Below are 23,560 nucleotides of genomic sequence, written 5' to 3'. Positions count from 1 at the left end.
TATATTAAGCTTCAAAATATGTACACACACGGAAAAGTGTGTCTCCCGTAAGCGAGTGGCTCGGGGACGTTGGCAGACAGAACAGCCGCTGAGAGATCAGGCTTCCGAGCGGGGCCTGCAGCCCCGAGGCCCCTCGTGGTCCGGCTGGTCGCCCCACGAGGCAGCGCTGGTAGCCTCCGAGCGCCTGGTTTGGCCTGTTTCTGTACGTGATTCCGGTGTCTCCTGCGTAGACTCTTTTGCTGAATATTATGCTTGAGAGATGCACCTGCATCGTCTGACTGGCTGTAGATTATTCGTTACCATTGGCACTTAGTATCGTACTGTGCGAACTGAGGACACCTGCGTCCTCTCCAGGGTTTGCTGAGTTGGAGTCACACTGCTCAGAGCGTTCTCGTCCAGGCCTTTCCCTGGTCACCTGCGTGTGCTTTGATTAGGTCTGTACCCCCAGCCTGGAACCGTGGGGTCTTGGGATGTGCTTGTGCTTGGCTTTTGTAGATACTAATGAGCAGTTTTCCAAAGTGGATGTGCCTGGGTGGGTTGTGACTGGATTTTAAGTAAAGCGGACAGTTGAGTTTGAACTTTGTGGCCCCGTTGTTGGACTGAAAGGCTTCACGGGCACAGCCTCGCTGGCGGGGTGGGGCGCGGGCCTCTGGGATGGGGAAGCGGCACCGGGCCGTCCCCCCTTGTTTGGTGTTGAGACGGGAGGTGGCCGGACAAGGGCCACGCCGAAGACACATGCCTGGCCTTCTCCAGCCTGAAACAACAGCCACGGTTGTCATCGCTGTCGCTGGGCCTTCTCTGCTCCTCCTGCTCCCCCCTCCCCTCCGCCTTCTCCCCTTCCTCCTCCTCCTCCTCATCCACTTCCCGCCCCTCCTTTCAGAACTTCTCCAGAAAGGAGCTGTTTCCATCCCTCACCCACCACACACACACGTGTACACCACACACACCGCACACACCACACACACATCCCCCACACCAGAGACACACGCCACACACTCATCTCACATACACACACCACACACCTACACACGCACATACACACCACACACTCACCACATAGACATCTCCCCCCACCACGCACATGTACCCCACACACCAGACACACACACCGCACACTTATCTCACACACACACACACGTCCAGGTGGGTGGGCATCCCCGGGGGCAGGAGCGCAGCGGGGAATCAGTGAGGGGATGAGGGTTAATCCTACGGGAAGTGTGGTCGTAATGAGAGAGCCCTTCAAAGAAAAGCTTTTTTAAGGAAAGTAGCAGTAAGAATCTATCTTCCCAAATTCACCATGTCTGAGGCCGGCCTGGAATCACCAGGGGACCTCAGGGAAAGGTGACGGGGGCACCTCCTCCCCGGGGGCGGTCCCACTCGTGTCCCCACTCAGGGTCCCAGGGCTCGGAGGGCGGTTGGGGATCTGACACCCCCGGCTGTGTCCCCAGCCCTCCTGGGACCCCTGTTTGGGGGTGTTTCTCTGGGAGTGGAGGCTGCACCCAGGGTGACTGTCCCCACACGTGGGTCATGTGCCCGGGGACCTCTGCACGGACCAGCTCAGCTGGGCCCAGGGTCCTGCTGGTGACCTGGGACCCTGGGGGCTCCATCCCGGTGCTGGGGACCCCAGGCCATGTGGCCCTGGTCCAGGGCCGGACACAAGGGTGTCCTGGGGGGGGGCCCGGCCGGGGGTGAGCACCTGTGCAAACCTCTCCCCTGGACCCTGCAGAGCCCAGGGCTGGGAAGCCACCCCTTGGACACTGGGGGTGGGGGCAGCACGGCCCTGGTGCGGGCTCATCCTCCGTCTCCTCCATCTCCTCCCTGCACTTACCCCACCCAGGACCTTAGAGAGTCCGTTTAAAGAGGTGTGGATGCGGTGGTTATCCCGTCATGTTCTATCCATCTGATGTCTTAGAAGATTCTGTTGACCCACAGGTCCGTATTAGTAAAGCATTCGTCTATTCATTGCCCCCTGAAAATTTTCAAAGGCGCACACACCTGCTTTTCGGGGCTTTGGGTCACCCTGAGGTAATGGTGCCACCCCCAACTTTATATCCTTCAACTGAGCGCAGAGGCGGGAGGCGCAGCCTCTGGGAGCAGCTCTGAGGTGCTGGCGTTTGGAAACCGCACACAGACCCTTGATACTGCATCGTCCTGCCCCTCGGCGAGCGGTGGCTCTGGAACGTGCATTTCCGTGGCGAAAGCAGACCTTCCAGTGCTCTCGCACTTGGGGTGCTGGGAGCTCCAGGGACAGTGGTCACCTCTGTGCAGGGAGGGCTGAACTCCGTGTGTGCAGATGTGCCACCCGGCTCGGGGAGACCAGGAAAGCGCGTGTGGGTGCTGCCCGCAGTAACTCGCCCTCCTCGGGAGGGAGCAGGTGAATCGGGGGTCAGAAACCCCCCTCTGCAGGCTGTCCGCTCTCTTTGCTTGGCAGAGAACAATTCCTGGGCAAGTGAGTTATTGAAGGAGGGAAGCGGGATAAGGCAGGGTTGGCCAGGGATGGGGACGCAGGCTGAGCTGGGAGGTCGTCTCTGCTGGTGTCAGCCGACCCCAAGGGATGCTCCAGAGCAGGCTGCATCCCTGAGCTGATCTTGTCTGGGGGTGGCGGGGCTGCCTTTTACACCCCCAGTCATCCACTCGCTGGCCCCTGGTGGCCCCTGGCATGGAGGCGGGGGCAGGGTGACCTGGCAGGTGAGACAGCAGCTCTGGAGAAGGGGTCAGGGTGAGAGCCATTCACAGCCAACACAGCAGCCTGGGTGGGGTCCGCGAGGTGAAGGGGGTCTGGGTAGGTACCAGAAGTGAGCACTGTGCCGCCTGTGGGCCCGGCCAGGAATGGGCCACCACCTCTCGCAGCCCTGTCCCTGTGAGCAGGGCCCTTCTGGAACCCCTAGTTTGGTTCACGCCCCCTGGACAGGTCTGTGGGACCCTGCTAGGACCTTGAAGTAGGTTTTGGGAAAGCAGACAGCTGGGTCTAAAGTACCAGGAACGCGGGCAAAGCCGGGCGTCGGACACGGGGCTGTGAGGATCGGATGGGGCTTGGGGGCTCCAGGGGTTTGGGGAGGCGGTCCTGCCTGAGGCCTGTCGAGGCTGACAGCCGTACCTTCTTGCTTAGTCCGTGGGCTCTGAGGCGCCAGGATCCGTGCAGATGCCAGGCAGGCCGTGGAGACTCCCTCGGGGACCACCAGGACCACAGCTCTGCACCGCCGCCCCCACCACCCCCGTGCCATCCCCGCTCAGGCTGGGACCCTCTCTCAGGATGGCCTGGCTCCCCTTTCAGGCCGTTTCTCCGTTTCTCCATTCTCGAGGTGGGGCTGTGGGTCAGGGAACCCTCTCCCCGTCTCACTCAGGTAGGGGCAGGCAAGGCTTGTAGGCGGAGCTTCCTGGGGCGGCACTGATGGGTAGGTAACAGCGATGCACTTGGTTGGTCTGTGTGGGCGATACTTCCACCTCCATCCCTTCTCCTCCAAGGTGCTGCTTCCCGACTCACCAGGTGGCTCTGATTTCAGGGCCTTTGGAGCACTTAGCTCTCGGTGAGGGAGGTGGTGATGAATAGTGAATCAGCATCCCGGACAATGGGGGTCATTTTACTGCAGAATGACTGCCCTTTGTCTCTCTGGCAAAAGGGTGCTGAGAAAGGAATGTCGGGGCTGTGGAAACGCTGCACAGTAAGTGGACTTGATCCCAGCAGGCAGCAGGCCTGAAAGGCTCCCTCTGAGTGACCCAGTTATGCCTTTGCGGTCCCTAGACGGGTGCTTTGGGCTTAAGCATCTCCCTCTGTGCCCTGGTGCTCCCTGATCTCCACCATAGACTTTCATCTTAATTGGGAGTTCGGGGTTTGAGTATTAACACTGAGAGGATTTCCTGGAAAAGGCGGAGGAAGGGACGTGAGCAGTGCCATTGGGAATGGGTGTCCTGGTGTCCCAGATCCAAGAGGAAGATTAGTTTACAGCCCAGAGGGAGGGGTGACGGCTTAGTCTGGAGTCATTCTGCGTGGGCCCCGGTGGAGTAAATAAGAACCCCTGTGTTTGTGTGTTCAGCTTTGTTCATTCATCCACTGCCATCCACTGAGTCAACAGGTGTGGGATGAGGTTAGTTTTGCTGGTGCTGTTTTTAAGGTGTCCCGTGTGGGGTTGGGCCATCGAGGCCCGGGCTTTGGGAAGGAGCTGTTCTTCACTCTTTCCCAGGACTGTTGCTGCACGCAGCTGGGGCTGCTGGTGACATTTTCTACACAGTGCAGTGTTCGGGAAATACAGGTCCATCTTTAATTTTCTCTCTAAATTTGTGGGGGTAAGTTCCTTTACTCCCTGTTAAATAATAATTTTCCGAAATGGTAAACCTTAACTCATGCAGATACACAATGAACACATGTTAACGATTTTATTGAACTCATTATGGATGAGGAAACTGGTAAGATGTTACAGGCATTTCAAAGGAGCATCCAAAGAGCAGACACAGGTATAGGTCAGGAATATTGAGATGAATGTACAAAATTAGTCTCTTCCACAGTGGGGGAGAGAAGTCAGTTGAACCTACTGAACAAGTTTGCATGCACAGACAATAATTATTTTGTATCCCTGTCAATTTACAGAATTGTAAAATGACTCAAGAGCAAAAGAAAGATAGAACCAGACAGCCTGGAAATGTGTAATGTAGGCAATGCTTAGTTTTCTGTTGAAGTGCAAATTTTTCCTTGTATTCTTCATAGTGAAGTTCAGTATTTTAAGCATTAAACCTGCTCAAAAGGTGCTTTTCTCTTTTCTTTTTAATGTATAAGTAGCAATGATAAAAATGTTTTTTGTTTTGTTTTTCATTTTGGGATACTTAATGTCTGTTTTTATGATACTAAAGCAAGGTTATTACCCTTCAAACAACTTGAAGAATTATTTTGGGAGAAAATTACTGAACTTACCCTGGATAGTTTCCCAGCCCCTATTTTAATGAGTCGAAAGTGTGATTTATAAGATGTTTGTATAAGACTTAAAAGATACTGGGTATATGAATAACATTGGAGTGGTGAATCTGTGAACCAGAAATGAATTGCTTCAAATAGCATAGAAGGTTCCAAATCGTAGCTGGTGTGGGGTGGGTGATGGAAGGTGAGGGACAGGACACTTGCAGAAACATTACTATATAATTCCGGAACACAGCTCCCTCTAAAATAATTGAAAATTTCATCATGTGTTAATTTTTTAATCTCTGAAAACTTTAAATGTGATTTAATTGAAGCCAACGCTTTTCACAGTTCAGAAGGACCCAGAATCCTAGAAGCTTCTATCTTGTCTGCCTTTCTGAAGTTCATCCTGAAAAAGTGTGCATCGTTCTGAAAAATGGAAGGACTGGGGACTTTGTGGAAGAATTTAACTTACACAGCCTCTTCTGGCTTATTGTGAAAACATTTCCTCTTGACCCTTCTACTGTAGGGTGTCATCTCTGACCCATGACATTGCTGACCCGCCTTTCCTGCTGGAAACCCATCCCTTCTTTTCTTGACTCTCTACAGTCCCTGTTTTTTTTTTTTTTTTTTTTTTAAATCACTGGGGCCAGTTTCTGTTCTTCACTGGCCCCCCTTCTACCCTCTGTCCATGTGCTCCCAGGACGCCACCCCAGGGACAGTGCTCCTCTCTCCGGCCACCTCCCCCGGACACTGCATCCTCCTCCAGAGAACCCGTTCCCACCCTGGTTCACACGGTCCTGATCTTCCCTCTGCTCCCGGAACACCACGCTGACATTTCCAACTGACTGGACATCCCCCCTGCATATTCTCAGTACATCTAAAATGCACATGATCAAGCTGCTTCTAGTGAAATGTTGCTCTTTTTTGAACTTATTCTTCCACCCACTTACCAAATGCTGTCTGTCTTCCCAGCGTCTCTCCTCTCTGGTCTTTCATTCCGTGGTTGCACCAAAGTCCAGCCTGTCGTCCCTTCATCACCGGATCGTTGCCTTGACTTCTGCGTTGACGTTAACTCTGCCTTCCTTTTGTGCCCTGAGAGTGGGTATCAGGAGCCAGACCCTGAGCCCGTGCTGAGGGTCCGCTGGGAAGGCGGGCAGCAGCCAGCCAGCCACACTATCAAGTGTATGAAGTCAGAAGGCGAGCTAAGTGCTGGGAGGAAAGTCCTGGAGGAGCACGTAGTGGGAAACCCTGAGTTAGTCTGCAGGGCCAGACGAGGCTTCTCAGAGGACGTGGTCCCCGGGAGAGCATCTGAGGACAAGCAGGCACTGAGCACACGAAGGCGAGGAGCCCAGTGTTTCCCAACTCCTGGAGGTGGTGGGAGACACTGTGCATCGAAGAGACTGAGGATGTAAGACCCTATGGACCGCGGTCAAGCGAGTGGGGGCAGAGTGATGCGGGGTGAGCTGTGGGCGGGCGAAGGCAGGGGCAGTCTGGTGCTGTGTTGCAGTGAGCATTCAGGTGTCAGCGGGGAGGCTAGAGCTCAGTGGTAGAGCACATGCTTAGCATGCATGAGGTCCTGGGTTCAGTCCCCAGTACCTCCATTAAAAAATAAATAAACCTAATTACCTCCCCCCAGTAAATAAATAATTAAAAAAATAATTCAGTTGTCTGCTTGGACGGACCTTGAGGGCATCATGCTAAGTGAAATAAGACAGTGAAGATGAATACTGTGTGGCCTCACTCATATGTGGAATCGAAAAAAGCCAAACTCGTAGAAACAGAGTAGAGTGGTGGTCGCCAGGGGCTGGAGGGAGGCAGAGAGGGGAGCTGTTGGTCACAGGGTACACACTTCCAGTTAGAAGACGAATAGGTTCTGGGGACCTCATGGACAGCCGGTGATTCTAGTTAACACCGCTGTATTGTATGCTTGAAAGCTGGGGTGAGAGTAGATTTTGAATGTTCTCGCCACGCATGCACCCATGTGGGGTGAGGGGTGAGGGACGTGCAAACTAACCTTACTGTGATCATCATTTTGCAACATACACGTGTGCCAAACCATCCTGTTTTGCACCTTTTTAAAAAAATTGAAGTAGAGTCAATTACAATGTGACAGTTTCTGGTGTGCAGCACTCTGTCCCAGTCATGCATGTACATACATATATTCGTTTTCATATTCGAAGTTACACCCATGGCCTGTATGGGGCTGTTGTACACCTTAAACTGACACCATGTTATGTGTCCGTTATATCTCAATGAAGTTGGAGAAAAAGAACTCAGGTGTCTGTCCTCAGAGCAAAGGGGAATCTCTGAAGGGCTTAAAGCAGGAAGGAAGTGAGACACCCAGATAAGCCTTTTCAGAAGGTCACTGTGACTGCTGTGTGATGCCCAGAAGACAAGGTAACCTGAAAATCCTCCTGACCCCCAAACAGCAGGGAGGCTGGATAGCATCGTCGCCAAGCTGAGCTCCCTGGGAAGTGAAGAGACACCACGTTGGAGCTGTTGCTAAATAGCCTGCTGGCTGCCCAGGGAGCGCTCTGGCCCCGACGGCCTCGCCCTGCTGCTGGCCACTTGCCCATCTCAGTAACCAAGACAGTGCCCTGAAAGGCCACCCAGGGACAGAAGACGAGGCTGGGGGTGTAAGTGGACTGGAGAAGTTTTCTGACATGGAAGAGGCACCCTTTGATCAGTAAAAAGGGGACCACATGTTAAATCTCCCCACAAAAGACCGTGCTGGGAAGTTTGTCTCTTTCGTTCTGGGCTTTGGATGGGTCTTTGGGGATGAGTCTCCTCCAGAAACATCTTACCATGGAAATGCCCCAGGTTGGTTTGGGACCTCTCTTTACGTGACCAAGAAATTAACAAAATGATGAGCCCCACACTGGTCGTCACCCTGGGATTTCTAGAAGACGCATCACAATTTTCTCTGAAATTCTAAGTAGAATTAAACCCTAAGGAATGTCATATGATAGTACGTGTGAATGTATAAATACATATATAAATACAAAGAATTTAAAAATATTTTAGATTGTATAAAGCAACATTGACTGTATAATATGATCAATTGGCAGGAAATAAAAAATTTAAGTCTTTGAACTTTTGCCAAGGAGAGTGGCTGTACTGATTACAAATTTAGTTTATTAAGTTAAATACACATGTTAAAAGTTATAGGGGTTACTAAAATTGTAAGAGTAGAATGTATGATTTCCAAACCAATAGATGTAGGCACACACCGCCCAAAGTCACCATTAGTTGGATAAGATTGGATGTTATTATTCATTAAAGTAGATTTTAAGGTAAAAATTATTACTTGGGATAAAGAGTCAATGTTTAATGGTAAGTTATAAAATTAACTGGGAAGATGTAATAGTTTTAAACTTCTAGGCAGTTAATAACAGTCTCAAAATAACATAAGGCAAAAACTGATGGTTTTCAAGAAGAAACTGAAAATCTGATGAATGTATAATCATATTGAGAGATATTAATCCAATTTTCTAAGTAACTCATGGCTCGAATAATAAAAACATCGGTAAAGATAGGGAAGTTTCAAACAAAGTTTTAATCTAATGGACATATATAGAGAATTATTCTCATAATATATAATACATATTATTTTCAACATATACAGAATAGAACATATATCAAGATTTTCCTTGTGCCAGGCCATAATGGAGGGCTCAAAAGATGTCAGCAAACTGACATCAGGCAGATTAAATTCTTTGATCACTGAGAGACGTGTAACCTTGTTATATGCAATATGTTACATTATATCATATTACACTGTATTTTATCATATCAGAATAGAAGAAGAGTAAGAAGAAATGAGCTAATAGTTCAGTTTAGGAAGTTAGAGGAAAGAACAGTAAATAAATCAAAGGAATTAGAGGGAGAGAAGTCATAAAAGTCAGAGTAGAATCAGTGAAGTAGAAAACTGAGGTGTACGCCACAGGATCACCGGAACCCAAACCTGTTCTTCACAAAGAGCAGTGAAGCACACAGGCTCCCTGGCCCGCGGGGCAGCGCGGAGGAATATGTCAGGCACGGAAAGGAGCGCACAGGCGCAGCCCGAGCAGAGGGTGAGAGTGACTCTCAGCACAGGGGGAAGCGCAGATGAAGTCAACCTTGTTCACGAGAGATGTAATTTAACCACAGGACCGAAGAGGAAGCTGAAACCCTGAAGCGCTGCGCGATTAAACACTTTGATCAGTAGTTTAAAGTGTGCCTGTTCATCTGATGTAATTTCCCTTATGGACAGATTAAAAAGGAAAAGAGAAACACGATCATCTCAACAGACGCAGCAGAATATTAAAAAATTCAAACCTACTGTCTGTCTCTGTCTCCGTTTCTGTCTCTGGTTCTCCGGCCCTGCAGACCAGGACTCACGGGCAGGCAACGAGTATCAGAACCAGGAAATACACATACAGTCGTTAATGAAGAGGCATTAAAAGTTTTTTCTTTACAATTGGGAGTAAGCAAGAGTTTTCTTTATCTCTTGTGATCAGCATTTTATCTGAGGTTGTGGCTGATGGGATATGTCAGGAAACAGCGAAGGTGGAGGCATTCCAATGTGAGAAATTAACTTGGTTACAAACACTGTGATTTTCTAATAAAAAAAAGAGACAAAAAATACAGACTACTAGAATTAATGAGAAAGTTCTTTCAGATTGCTGCATAGAAGATCAATGTATAAAAGTCAATTTCACATCTGTCCCTCAGTTTCATATAAATACGAATTTCACGTCTGTTCATCAGTCAGTCACATAGGAATAGAGAAACACATAGCACTGAGAAAGCCAAGCTGATGACCCCACTCAGGTCCTGTCCCCTCTGTGGGGCCTTCTCCGATCAGGCCGCCTTCCTGCTTAGGCTCAGAAACCATTCCTTATATGTCTCTCTGCCCAGCCTCCTCCCCACCTTCACCTGAGTTGCTTCCTCAGGTACTTGGCTTAATAGTGTTTTGACTAAAAGAAAATTAAAAAAGGAAGAAATTTAAATCTGATTGCTGAAACGTCTTCAGCTCTTTATAGAAATCTACAGCTTTCTCAGGACACTCTTCAGAGGTAAGGGTTTAACTGCCAAGGCAATAATTTGGTGGATGAAAATATGAGGCTTGTAGCCACAGAAATGTTCATTCCTGGAGACAGAAGATGGTCCCCAGTCCTGTCCAGCCCCGTGGCCAGGGGCCCCAGGCAGCCCGCTGAGCCCTTGAACTGTGGATTGAGATGTCAGGTTAGTGTAAGACACCCACCAGGTTTTGAAGACTTAGTTCAAAGGAATGAGAGTATCTCCTTCATAATTTTGTATTGATTAATTTTGATTAATTTGTATTATATGATTAATAAATTTGTATTGATGAATACTTTTGTATTATTGTAATGATAATACTTTTGGTATAAGGGTTAATTAAAATGAATTATTAAAGTTAATGTCCCTTTTCTTTTTTACTTTCTTAATGTGGATACGAGAAAACGTGTTACACGTGGGGCTTGCGTGCGTGGCTTCTGCCGTGCAGCACCCTCTAGGTTTCTGATTCCTGACTGTGTGGTTGGGGTGAGCGCTTCACTTTCTCCCCGGCTCTTTTCCTCCTTCGTAAATAGGGGTGATAAGTGTCTCGTGTACCTTAGATCGTTGAGAGGAGTCAGTGGAGAGATCTGTTCCCCGAACAAATACTTGATAAATGGTAAAGCTTAATACCTGCACCGAATGGGTTTGTTTCTTGTTTGTCTGTTTTTGTTCCAGAGCACAGCGTAGTCCCAGAAACAGGGAAAAGAAAGAACACAAAAAAGTTCCGGGGAAAATTGACCACATTGCTGGCATCTTGCCTGTTTATCAGAGGCAGGGATCAGGACCAACCTCTGGGCAGTTTTGCTGTTTGTCTTCTTAATGAGCTACTTTGAGAGAGAATTCTGAGTGCCTGACATCCTTTTAATCCCACCATGTTTGTACAGAATGGTAAACGTGACCACGCAAGCTGGAACCATGCAAAGAATCCTGATAATGAGAAAAATTATGATGGTTTTGTGAACTCTGAAGATTTGTGTCACATCATTAAAACCTGTCTTACTGTCAGTTATAAATGTATAGTGAAATGGGGAATAGTAAAACTAATATCCACCTAGTACACTCCATTGAAAATGTTAGAAATATCGAGAATTAAAGGGTTTCATTTCTTTGTGAGGAAACATACCAAGAGCTGTTGAAATCGCTGTGCGTGTAGTACGGGCTGAGCGTCTTTTCTGTGCTTCGGCCAGTTGTCCTAGCATGTTCTGAGTTTGGATCAGCCTCTAGCATCTTGTCTTCTGCACGTTCCAGGGTCAGGAGGTATCTCTGAGAGCTCCTTTAGGGTGAAGCTTTTTGCCTGCCTCGCCGCCTCCAGGACGCCTTCATCCTGTTTGTCACAACCACTCCCTTCATTGGTGCCGCGATGTTTGTCTTCCCGGAGCCCCTCCGGCTGTGTCTCTGGAGCCTCTCCATCCACGGGGATGCGAGCATCCCCGTGTGCGGCCGTTTCTCCTGCGGCTCCGTTTCTGCTGTGTCCACGTTCCTCCCCCAGCGTTGCCACTTTTCATTTCTCTGCCACACTTTCATTTGCTGGTCAGTTCCTTCTTTTGATTACCCGCCTTGTAGGATATCACGTGGGTTTATCACCACGAGACAAGGAGCAACACGATTTGCCGTCTATGGGTGGCCCGAGTCACCGATGCAGTGACCGATCGGGACGGACCCTGAAGACATTGATGTGTTGGCCGCCGATCGTGGGGTGCACGTTCTCTGCGTCGTGACCGTGGACTGCAGAGCTGGCAGCGAAGTCTGTGCTTGAGCAGCTCCTCACAGCTAATAGGTGGTGGTGACGGAAACCCGAACCGTGTCGCTGGGGCACAGGTGTTATTCACCTAAACTGTGGCGTCTGAAGTCAGGGCCTCTGAGAACCGGGCAGCGTGAGGGCTGCCTGTGGCCAGCATGCCCAGAAGGTTATTCCTTGGGGAGAGATCCACCACCCCCTTAATCTTTGTCTCTTGTCCCTTGTCTGCTCTGAACGGCCTCCAGTTTGTGGGCGTGAGGCGTTATCTTGAGGATGTGCCATGTGTGAAGGGGAGATGGGTAAGGGCAGTGATCCTTAAGTCATTTGACAGCTATGTGCTCCATATCCATCCGTATTGGGCGCTGTGTTCAGCTCTGGCATGTTTGCTGGCAACTGAAAGTGCCTTAAGTTGCTCTCATTTTTGGTTTTTGGCAGCTCACTTTCCAGCATATTTTCCAAACCGCCACTTACACCGTTTGCACTAGGTTTTAAAGTGACTTCTCACTCGCACAACTTTCCGCTCTGTCGATCGCCGGGACACACATGCCGCAGGAGCATCGAGTTCCCGAGATGGGGCGTGGCCTGCGTCTCGGCGTGCCAGATGGGACAGTCCCCTTTCTGAGTCCAACAATCAACTAATGGACACAGTCTCAACTTGCATAGCTGCTACTCAGTTATTCAGAGCATGTGTCATCCGAGCCAGTCGCGTTTCTCAGCATCTTCGTTCCTCAGGGTTTCTAACTGAGCTGGGAGTTACGGGTACCGTACCCTACAGGCTGAGTTATGGTTTGTTTAGAATCAGATGTCTTTGTCTGGAGGGTTAAATTCCATGGAAAAACTACTTCAACCAGAAGGGAGGTGTGGCCAGACAGAGAGGTTTATGATCTTAGAGCTTTCAAAAAAATTTTTTTATCCTTTGGAGATTCTTCGCCATTAAATACATTAAGTAGTTTTGGCAAATAATGTATTTGCTTAAGAAATCCAAAACACGTTTTATAAAACAGCTCTCTGGCTCCCAGTGGTGAAGGGAACCAGATGCTTCTTGAGCTAGAAGTGTGCCAGGACCTTTAACATTTCATCCCACACAGTGCCCATAAAGGTTTTATAAAAGGGAACCATCATCTGCATTGATACAGGTGAGGAACCTGAGGCCTAGACAGGTAGGTTCAGGCACTCAAGATCTCCAGTGTTAGAGCTGAATTTTGAGTTTTGAGTTTGTCTGATTCCAGAGTCTTTATACTTTTCCATATAGAAGTGATTATAAATGTCTGGCATACGGGCCACCACTCTCTCATCCTGGTTCCATTACAGATATCACTAATCGAGAACCAATTTCTTCTCCCTGTCTTATGCCATGCTGCTGCCCACGAAGGTGCCAAATGGTGCTCAGAATGGAAACTGCACCTCAACCCCTAACTGAAAGGTAACGTGAGCAGAGAGGTCTTAGGGATGTCTGGGCTGGGGAGGCACTGGCACAGCTGCTGGTGGGGAGCTTTCAGCCAGTTTGGCCTCTCACTGCTGTTGGGATGACGGTGTCCCTCCCTCCTTCCAGCATTTTCCCTATGCCCACTATTTCTATATTTGGGACACCAAGTGAAGAGAGCTAGGGTGCTCCCGGTGGGATAAGCCACAGACAGGAAGAAAACCAATTACGAATTTAGATCCTGTCTGTTTGGCCTGTGTCTTGCTTTGGGTTTCTCTAAAAGCAGACTCTCTGACAAGGACTTGGGTGCAGGAGGTGGACCAGGACTCCCTCCAAGAGGAGCAAGGAGGAGAGCGGGACAAAGTGGAGGGACTGGCTGATTACAGGTGCCTTCATAAGCAGCATGCTGCCGTGCTTAGCTGGTCAACCCTGGACGTCTGGCTGCGGGACGTCTGACTGCGGAATGTCCTCAGGAGTAGGCAGCTGGGGCATTTAGCCACCGTGTCCAGTCTCCTGCTCACTTTCCTCCCTCCCCCAGGACTGACTCCTCTGTGCACTCTTCCTTCGGTATCTGCAGGGCATTGGTTCTAGGACCCCTGCTGATACCAAAATCCACGGGTGCTCAAGTCCCTTATGTAGAATGGCATGGTGGAGTCGGCCCTCCATTTCCATGGGTGCAGAACCCGCAGGTTCAGCCAACTTCAGAATCTGCAGTTGGTGACTCTGAGGATGTGGGACCTGTGGCTACAGAGGGCCGACTGTGTTTCTCAGTTGCTTCCTGTGCTGGATCAGCCTCCCTTGGAGCTGGAGAAAGCCATCAGGCAGACCAGCTGGCAGATGCAGGCACTGGGTGAGGACGCTGCACGAGGGACGCTTCACACGGGAGCCACGGGGGTCTGGGGCGGGCTTCCCTGGTGTCTGCTCTAGCTGGCTTCCACGGGTGATTTCCCCTGAGAGTGGGCACACAGTTAAGCGGATCCCACTTCCCTCACATTAGAAAGTCACCCAGATTCTTTATATTAATGCCATGGGGTGTACAGACCCCAAATAGCCTTTCTCTGTGGCCAGGCTGCATTCTGAGTGGTTGCAAGCCCATCAGAGTGGAGCTGAAATTTACAGTGGTGGCTGAGTCCATCGAAGACAACGCAGACTGCTCCTAATAAATTCCTTGTTATCTTTTACAACCATCGCGGGCAGGCCTGGTTCTTCTCAACACCATGTCAGCCGGAGTGAATGTTACCCCAGACAACCATGAATGGAGGAGTGAAGAGTACTGGGGCCAAAATAACGAGCTTTGAGATGGAGCCGAACAGTGTTTCCCAGTGGAAGGGGCAGACCCGAGGCGGGTGAACCCAGACGACCTCTGCGTTGAGGAGAGCCTTAGCTTTGGGGAGTCCCTGAAACTGTGGGTAGCACAATCTTTGCCACCAAAGCTTGGAGCAAGAGGAAGACGCAGTGGTGGTGACAGGGTGACGATGTGCTTGGGGTAATAGGCGCTAATTAGCCCAGACGGCTGATTTTCGTCATTGCTGTCATCTGTTTGAATCGGCTAGCTGACAGCATGGTTCAGGCGCATCTTTTCCAGTAGGCAGGCACGCAGAAACTGCTGCCTTCTCTCCTTCCTGCCTCTCCTCTGAGCTTAAGAAAAGCCCTGAAGTTAGGATAAGGGGCACATTCTCCCGGAATCTCCTTACCGGTTCCCTTGTGTTTTCTTGGTACGTTCTCCTGCACATGGCTCTGTCTCACTGGACCGTGTGAACTAGACGGAGAACAGCTCCACCTTTCTTGTTGGCAGTTTTCCAGATGGTGCTCCCGTGATAAACGTCTTGGCTTCCAAGATGGGGGAGGAGTATTGCATTTAGAATTAATGTGTTGATAGGTCTGTGTTAAATTCTAAAGAGATAATGGAGAGGCGGTCCGTGATGTCACAATCTCACAGGAGCCGTGTGTGCGTTTGAATGATAGAGTTACGCGGTAGGGGCTCTGCCTCTCGGAGTGAAGCAAGGTCCTGTGGGAACACCTGGGGCAGTTCCCGGGTGCCTGGTCTTCCCACGAGATTAGGCAATAGGGCTGGTCCCAGCACGCCCCCCGGCAGCGGACAGAACGGAATCACTGATGGACGGCATCCCAGCATTTCCCCGATGGGCCGTGGGCTCATCCGCCCTTCCCTGTAGGAGTGGGTGGAGAGGGGACAGACCTGAAGCTTCACGTCCCCAGGGCGTCCATCTGGGTGTCCCAGGGCCCAGGTCATGTCCTGGAAATTCAAACAGGGACTCCACATGTTGAGCAGAAACGATCTGCCACTGCTGGTTTAAGGAATCGGTCATTTTTAAGGCGTTCCCACTACAAGAGAGGCAGGGAACTGTTTCAGACTGCAAGGTCTGATGAAGGCATGCATGGCACGTGCTGGTGAACCCCATGCCAAGCGTCCCCCTGGCGGCCCCAGAGCTACCCTCGGGGCCTGAGCTCTTCCGAGCAGTCAGGTCGGAGTCCTCCGTGTTTCCCAGACCCTTAAGCCACTTCTGGCGTTCGCTTCTTTAATTGCCTCATGGTTGTTAGTTTTCATTCATCGGCATCTTTACTGATAGGAACCACGTCTGTCCATCCCCCGTGACCTTCCAAGGCCTTGTACATGTTCGACCAGCTAGAAGCTGCGTGAAGCCACCCAGCGCTGCCCCTGGGCCTCCTCAGTTCCCCGTCAGTCTCATGCCACGTTGCCCTCGTTGAGCGCCTGCTGTGGGCCCAGCCCAGTTTGGCAGGAAGAGGAGCCGGGAAAATATGCAAAGTGTTCCTTTCCTCAGGGAGCTTCTGGAACCGGTGGAGGGATGAGGCAGTCACGTGTGAGGGAGACACAGGGCCCGACATTCCAGAATCAAACACGAGCACGAGCGCACGGAAGTGGGAGAGCCGAGAAGGGAAGGGGCTCGAGTGCGGAGATGGACGGTGTCGGCGCAACACGGGAGGGGTGCAGGGATGCAGGGACCACAGCTCCCAGTGGGGTGAGTGTGGCTGCAGGGGAGGAACGTGCTGTTGACAGGCCAGGGGCCCCAGCACCGGCCTCCCACAGCCGGGACAAGTGCGCATGCTCTGTGTCGATGGCGCGGGCCCGGTGAGAGGCAGGAGGGAGTGGTGGAGCCTGCGGTGCGTGCAGGGGAACCTTCCTTGTCCAGAGGGGAGGGGGCAGTAGGCGCTCCCCTAGGTGCCAGTACGCCAGGGACTCAGGCCTCTCCTGCCATGTCTTCTGGTTTTTCAAAAGAAGCTAGAAATCTGGCTTTTTACATAAAACTGGGGAACTTTTACAAGATGGTATGAAGGTATGAACCGAAGTACACCCATCTGGCAGTCTCCAGCCAGACTGTGCCCTTTGGCCTCTGCCATCCCAGGGTGCCCTCTTACAGGGTGGTGTCGCCAGGACAGCCCGATACCCGCCACCTGGACACCCAGCGGCCTGACTGCCTTGTGTGGTCACCCCAGATGCCCCTGGAGGGTCCCAGGCCAGGTCAGGTGACAGGGTTCACCTGCGGGAAACTGCCTTTCCCGCATGCACTGGGCTGCTTGCTGCCTTGGGCTAGGATTTCAGACAGCCGGGTCGGGGTGGGGAGCATGGTTTTGGGGACAACAGCAGTGAATCCAAGTGTTGTGGAGTCTGTCATTCCTCAGCAACAAACTCAGCAGCTCTCCTTCCAATTTAATAAATCCAGACCCTTGTGGCTCATACAACAAGCGTGATGACAAGTAATAATAACTCATAAGGAACATTATTATTAATTGTTCGTCTTCCTGACTCATGCCTCTGGCATGGGAGATCTGGGCAGGAGTGGCCACAGCTAATGTTCTCTGGAGCTGGAAGGCGTGATTCCAGAGACCGTGCTGCGGGGCGGAGAGGTCTGCAGGGGCCAGCAAGGAGGAGGGGACTGGTGGGGAGAGACTCGGGCTCCCTGGATGTCCCAGGTTTCCCCAGGGCAGCATGGCGTCAGAAGCCTGGATTCTGGGACCCACTGCCTGGGTTCAAATGTCTGCTGTGCCGCCTCCTAGCTCTGCGACCATGAGCAAGTTATTTAACCTCTCTGTGCCAGTCTTTTCATCTTCAAATGCAGACAATAATAATCATTTAAAAATCTCTTGTTTTGTTTTGATTTTTAGTTTTGCGAGGCACCTCCGTATTGTTTTCCACAGTGGCTGCACCAGTTTACATTCTCATCAACAGGATGTGAGCCGACTTCTGTTATTTGTAGACTTTCTGATGATGGCCATTCTGACAAGTGTGAGGTGACATCTTGCTGTGGCTTTGATGGGCATTTGATGTGCATTTCTCTGATGATCAGTGATGTCAAGCATCTTCCTGTGTGCTGTTGGCCATCTGTATATATTCTTTGGAAACACATCTGTTCAGGTCTTTTGCCCATTTTTAATCGGGTTGTTTGTTTTTCGATGTTGAGTTATACGGGCTGTTAGTGTATTTTGGATATTAACCCCTCATCAGTCATATCGTTTGCAGGTATTGTCTCCTATGTGAGTAGCTTGTCTCTTTGTTTTGCTGGTGGTTTCCTTTGCTGTGCAAAAGCTTTCAGGTTTAATTAGGTCCTATTTGTTTATTTTTGCCTTCCTCTCTTTTGACTTGGGAGACAGATCCAAAAAAATACTGCTGTGATTTACGTGAAAGAGTGTTCTGCCTACGTTTTCTTCCGAGCTTTCTGGTTTCTGGTCTCACATTTAGGTCTTTAATGCACTTTGAGTTTATTTTGTACGTGGTGTGGGAGAATGTTCTAGTTTCATCCTTTTACATGTAGCTGTCCGGTCTTCCCAGCACCACTTATTGAAGAGATTGCCTTCATATAATCTTATATGAAGATTGTACAACCTTTGTTGTAGGTTAACTGACCGTAGGAGCATGGATTTATTTCTGGGCTCTCTGTTCTGTTCTGTTGATCCGTGTTTCTGTGCTGGTACCACACTGTTTTGATGACTGGAGCTTTGTAGTATAGTCTGGAGTCAGGGAGTGTGATGCCAGCAATTCCGCTCCTGGGTGTTTGTCCAAAGAAACGAGAACACTAATTCCAAAAGACACACGAACCCCCGTGCTCACAGCAGCACTGTTTCCAACAGCCAAGACATGGTAGCAACTGAAGTGTCCACCTACAGATGACTGGGATAAAGAAGATGTGGCATATATACACAGTGGAATATCATCAGCCATAAAAAATAATGAAATTCTGCCATTTGCAACAAAGGATGGACCTAGAGGGTCCTATGCTAGTAAAATAAGTCAGATGGAGAAAGACAAATGCTGTATGTTCTCACCTACATATGGAATCTAAAAAGTAAAACAAACGAATGAGTGTAACAAAACAGAAACAGACTCACAGATAGACAAACTAGTGGTTACCAGTGGGGAGAGGGGAGGGGCAAGGCAGGGGTAGGGATTAAGAGTACAAACCACTATGTATGAAATAAGTAGGCTACAGAGTTACATCGTGCAGCACAAAGACTATAACCAATACTTTGCAACAACTTTACATGGCGTATAACCTATAAAGACACTGAATCACTATGTTATACACCTAAAACTAATATAATATTGTAAATCAACTACACTTTAAAAAATTTCCACCAAAGTGTTGTGAGAATTAAAGCTACCCTATATAAACCACTTAGAGGACTATGTGGTGCATTATGACTGTCAGAGAAGCATTGGCTTTTGCTGTGGCCGTAGTGTCTACGGAAGACGCCGTGCACTGCTCTGTCCACAGTAGTAAGTGCCTCTGATTCCCTGGGTGGGGCTGGAAGTTCACTGACTCCCCTTAACCTAGCAGGCTCTGCTCCCCAGCTGTGTGTGTGTCTCCTCTCGTGAGCGCCCCGTGAAGTAAGGGATGTATGTCCCGTCCCTCTGTCGGAGGGGTCTCAGGGAGGTTGAGTGGCTTATTCTTAGTGACTCATCAGCTGCCGCTGTTGGGGGTCAGCTGGTCTGGATGCTGCGGAGGTGCTTTCTTTAGGGTGATTGTGGCTGGGTGCCCCGCCCTCGCCCCACTGGGCGTGTTCCCATGGTTGAAGACAGAATGACAGCCAACCAGGTTTGGAGTGTTGTTGAGGAGGGAGACAGGACTTCTGTGGATGTCTGTCTAGCCTGTTTGTTTTTCGTCTTCATCCTCTCTACGTGGCCCAAAGCGTAAGTGAGGAGGGAGCATGGTGCCATCAGACGAGCCCAACGCCTGGGTTCAAACTCAGATGTGCCACTGACCAGCATGTGGCTGTGGACAAGTCACTGTCCTTCCACGGCTGTATTTCATTTCCCAGAGAGAGAGGACTGGATATGCAACAATATTGAAGCCGTGAGCCACACGGTGGCCACTGAGCCCTTGAAATGTGGCTTGTCCAAGTGAGACGCGTGCTGTGTGTACAAGAACCAACGGCCTTTGAAGGCTTAGTACAAAAAGAGAGTGTAAAAGAGTTGCTCGTTAATTTTTATCCGCACAATAGAATACCTGTTCAGCTATTAAAAGGAATGAAGTCCTGATACTGCAGCAACATGTTATGCGCCTTGAAAACATTGTGTGAAGTCAAAGAAGCCAGTCCCCAAAGACCACATAGTCTGTGGTCCCACTGTTATGCCACGTCCAGAACGGGCAGATCTGCAGGGACAGAAAGTAGATGAGTGGTTGCCCAGGACTGGGCAGTGGGGGAACAGAGGGACTGCTGATGGGTGCATGGCATCTTTTGAGGGTAATGAAAATATTCTTTTTTAAATCAAAGTATAGTCAATTTACAATGTTGTCTTAGTCTCTGGTGTACAGCAAAGTGATTCAGTTATACATATACAGATATATTCTTTCTCATTATAGGTTATCACAAGATATTAAATATAGTTCCCTGTGCTTTACATTAGGATCTTTTTGTTGAAAATATTCTAAAATTAGATTATGATGGTGGTCACACAAATCTATAAACGTATGAGAAACCGTTTAATTGTACACTTTAAATGGATGAACTTTATGGTACATAAGTTGTATCTCAGTAAAGGTGATGAGATAGTTTTTACATTGATTGCATGGTGAAATGATAGTATTTTGCCTATATGAGGTTAAGTAAAATATATTATTGAAATTAATTCCACCAGTTGCATTTCACTCTTTCAGTATGTCTGCAGGAGAACGTGACCTTGCTCACGTGGCTCGCGGTGTATTTCTGTTGGACCGCACTGCACTCACGTTCTCAAGGGACCTTCCTGGTTCCAAAATTATATTCTTCCACGAAACCCTCCCAGGTTTGGACTTCTGATGATTCATCTGGTACCATGGCTAAAACCCAATGTGAAAAAAAAAGTGCACATGGGTCTTTTTTTAAATCAGTTGCAAAAATAGGTTTTCAGAGAGAGATCCTGGAAGGAGGCAGAGTCACATAAGGGGAACCAGAGACCAGGGCTGTCACTTTCTCTGGCCCCCGTGAGCCTCCTGGAGCCATCTGTCACCATGGACAGGGCTGTTTTAAAAAATTTACAGTCTGGGCCTGAACAATGGTTTCCTCAATCGATCCTTCTCTTGGAAAATTGACTCCAGGACCGCCGCTGCCCAGTGGAACAGGCAGTAAATTCCTGGTTGGCAAGAGGGCTAATGGTTGCCTGGTCGAGCCCACGAGCCTGGATCCCCCATGTCCTTCTGGCCCAGCCGGAGACCGCTAGAGCGATCTTTGTCCCCCGAAAGGCTCGATGTCGAAGCACAAGCCTTGTCATCCAATCTCATCTCCTAGGAGGGCTGAAGGTGACCTTGGGAACCATATTTGTACTTCAGTTGTCCTCCAGCAATGATTCAGTGGGTGCCTGTTCTCTTTCCTGCCCTTTGCTGGGTGCTGGGAAATCCAGAAGTCCGCGTTATATGGCTTTGTGGGGAGACCCGACTCCTGCAAGAACTGGGAAGTATCAGAGAGCAAAAACCCTCCGGGCGCGGCGTGCGTCTGCGCGGTGCGGGCTCTTTCCCCGGTGCTCCCGCAGTGACTCCTTTCAGGCTGCACGAGCCTCTGAGCCCGGGGCCACGGCCCCCTCGACCTCTGAGCTCTGCAGCCCCTGCTCGGGGGTAGGTCCCTGTTTGGAATGTTGTCCCTAAACTCCTTTACCTCCTTTTTCAGCCTGTTTTCATTTAAACCAGGGGTGCCAGTGTTCACAGTTTGGGGAAGGCCCAGCACCGAGCTCCCGGGGGCTGGGCACCCCTGTGCCACCTGCCCCCGCCAGCCGTCACCCCCCGGCTCTTCGTGGTCTGCTTCCTACGCACTGAGCTCTTCTCGCCCCTTTCAAGGTTTGGGCGGAGGCACGGGGAAGTGAAGGCTTTCTGTAAAAGCCACATTTAAGATTTCTTTGGGGAACGAGACAAAAGCAAACTTCTTTGGTCCCTGGGCTGCTTCTGAAGTGATTGTATTCGCAGAGAAGTAGTAATTGAAACAGTAATGATGAGGAAGATGGGGACCTGAACAGTTTCTTACAGCTCTTCCACCAAGTCTGATCTTTCCAGAAAGATCCAGGGAAGAACACACAGGTACGAGGGGATGGAGCGCCGGCGACTGAAAATTCGACAAGGGCCAGAGTGGTCTGTGGGACACTCAGGGACTCAGGTTGAGACCCTGTGTCGTCCTGGGAGTAATTCACGAAAGAACCAGGCCTGCTGCCTAGATCTCCATTTTACTGTCAGTGCAAGGAGAGGGCTTGTTCCACAATTGAATGAGAGTCAGGCACGTTTTCCTGTAACAGTGATATACGGAAGAAGGATTGGAAATAGAGCTGTTCGGAGACAGTTTGCCTCTGAGCCAAGTCATTTCCGGGATCTCCCAGGAGAGGACACTTTGCTAATAAAGCTTTGCTACTGAGGGGAAGCCCTCCAAACCCCTCTGATGAGAACGTAAGTCAGACCGTGGTTCTGGAGGAGAAAATGAAACCAGTGTGCAGCTTGGAAGATGATGAGATGCTGGGATGTCCTGCCTCCAACATACGATGGTGTCCATGAGTGTGGGCTCTGGAAGGGCTGCTTCCACCGGCCAGACGCTGCCGGGAGATCCTGTTCTCAGTGATGGGTGTTTGTGACGCCCTTGGCCACAGTGGGGGTACCACGCCACCCAAGGCCTTTTAGGCAAAGTACTTACAGTCTTAGAAGCAGAGCAAGGCTGAATGGCAGGACCCCATGGTGTTTTGGAACCATCTGAATGCTGGACCGCACAGCAGCCATGGGACGGCCCTTCTGGAGGGGTTCACTTGTACACATGGATCTGGGCCACGTGCAATAATCTTTCTTTTTCTCACTCTCAGATACTATAAAGGGGATGCTCTGAATATTCATGTACCTCTGGGGCCTTTTGCAACATTGTTTTCCCCTTCACATTTTATTTGAAACTATTCAACCGCACAGAAACGCGAAAAGAACTGTATATAGTGAACACTCAGATAGATTTCACTGTTCACATTTTGCTATATGGTATTTGCAACTTCTTTTTTTTTGCTTCAGTAAAGTCTCTTCATGATTCTCTCATCATATTTTATTTTTCAAAAACCAGCCCCTGTCTCAGATGGCAACATGGTAGGGAACATTATACCAAAATAGCATCTTAGTGAGGCCGAGGCGGGAATCCAGGCACCCTGAGTTTAAGGAGGCAAAGGTAAAGGAAGGATTCCTGGAGGGGGAGCCACAAGGTGGAGGAACCAGGCCAGGCTCCGCTGCTAAAAAGCCTGAGGGCACCTCAGATCTTCGTTTTGCCCTGACAGTCCCCAGGACGACCTTGGACCGGGTGCTGCCTACAGTCTAGCCAGGGCTGGGACCTTGGGCAGGTCGCTGGCCTAGATTCCAAGCGATCAGTTTCTCATTTGGGAAGTGGGAATACGAACACCCAGCTCCCAAGGCTGTCGTGAGGTAAGTGAGGCGCTGGGGTGCGAGGCGGGTGGCCGGCAGGCGGTGGGTCTGCGCAGGGAGGCAGGTGTCCCGCGGCCGAGCACACGTGCACCTCTGTGCCCTGCCCAGAGCGGGACGCCCACAGAGGGCCGAGTTTTTAAAATTTTAATTATTATTATTATTTTATTGCTGAAGTTATATCTGTATTGTGTTTAGAAACAGTAGTAGCAGCAAAAGCAGCCATTCTTGTTAAGTGGATATGAACCGAAGACAAAAAGAACCAGAAATTAAAGAAAAAAAAAGTCCCAGTTCACGGCTTGAGCGTTCTCTGCAGGCGTCTGCGGGAAGAACCATGACATCTGCCTCCATAGAAGAGAGTTTTCTGGTTTATGGGGTTCCATAAAAGATTGACGATTGACGTACAAGAGCGCTGGCCTCCGCCGCCCTCCGGGGGCACCACGGCCGCGGGCTGCCCCCCGCGGAGGACGCAGTGGCGGGAGCTCTGCCCTCCCGAGTGAGGCGACTGCCTCTGGCTCCGAGGGACACGCTCCTCTTACTCAGTGACTCCCCTGCTTATCATCTGG

The 23,560-nt window shown here is 50.0% G+C and overlaps 1 protein-coding gene across 3 annotated transcripts in view; it reads left to right on the top strand.

Moving 5' to 3' along the window:
• The window catches only part of SLC24A3 (solute carrier family 24 member 3), a 428,089-nt gene that overhangs the window by 25,879 nt on the left and 378,650 nt on the right, over positions 1 to 23,560 (top strand). Inside the window, exon 1 of one of the 3 annotated variants that reach the window (XM_032461760.1) lies at positions 20,259 to 20,263. The exons of the other annotated variants lie outside the window; for them this stretch is intronic. The gene's annotated coding sequence lies outside the window, so the exon portion shown is untranslated. Of the gene's footprint in view, positions 1 to 20,258; positions 20,264 to 23,560 lie in introns of those variants that run through there. 3 annotated transcript variants of the gene reach the window in all.

This window comes from Camelus ferus, chromosome 19 (assembly GCF_009834535.1).
Source record: "Camelus ferus isolate YT-003-E chromosome 19, BCGSAC_Cfer_1.0, whole genome shotgun sequence".
Lineage (NCBI taxonomy): Eukaryota > Metazoa > Chordata > Mammalia > Artiodactyla > Camelidae > Camelus > Camelus ferus.
This window is presented reverse-complemented; position numbering and strand designations above follow the sequence as displayed.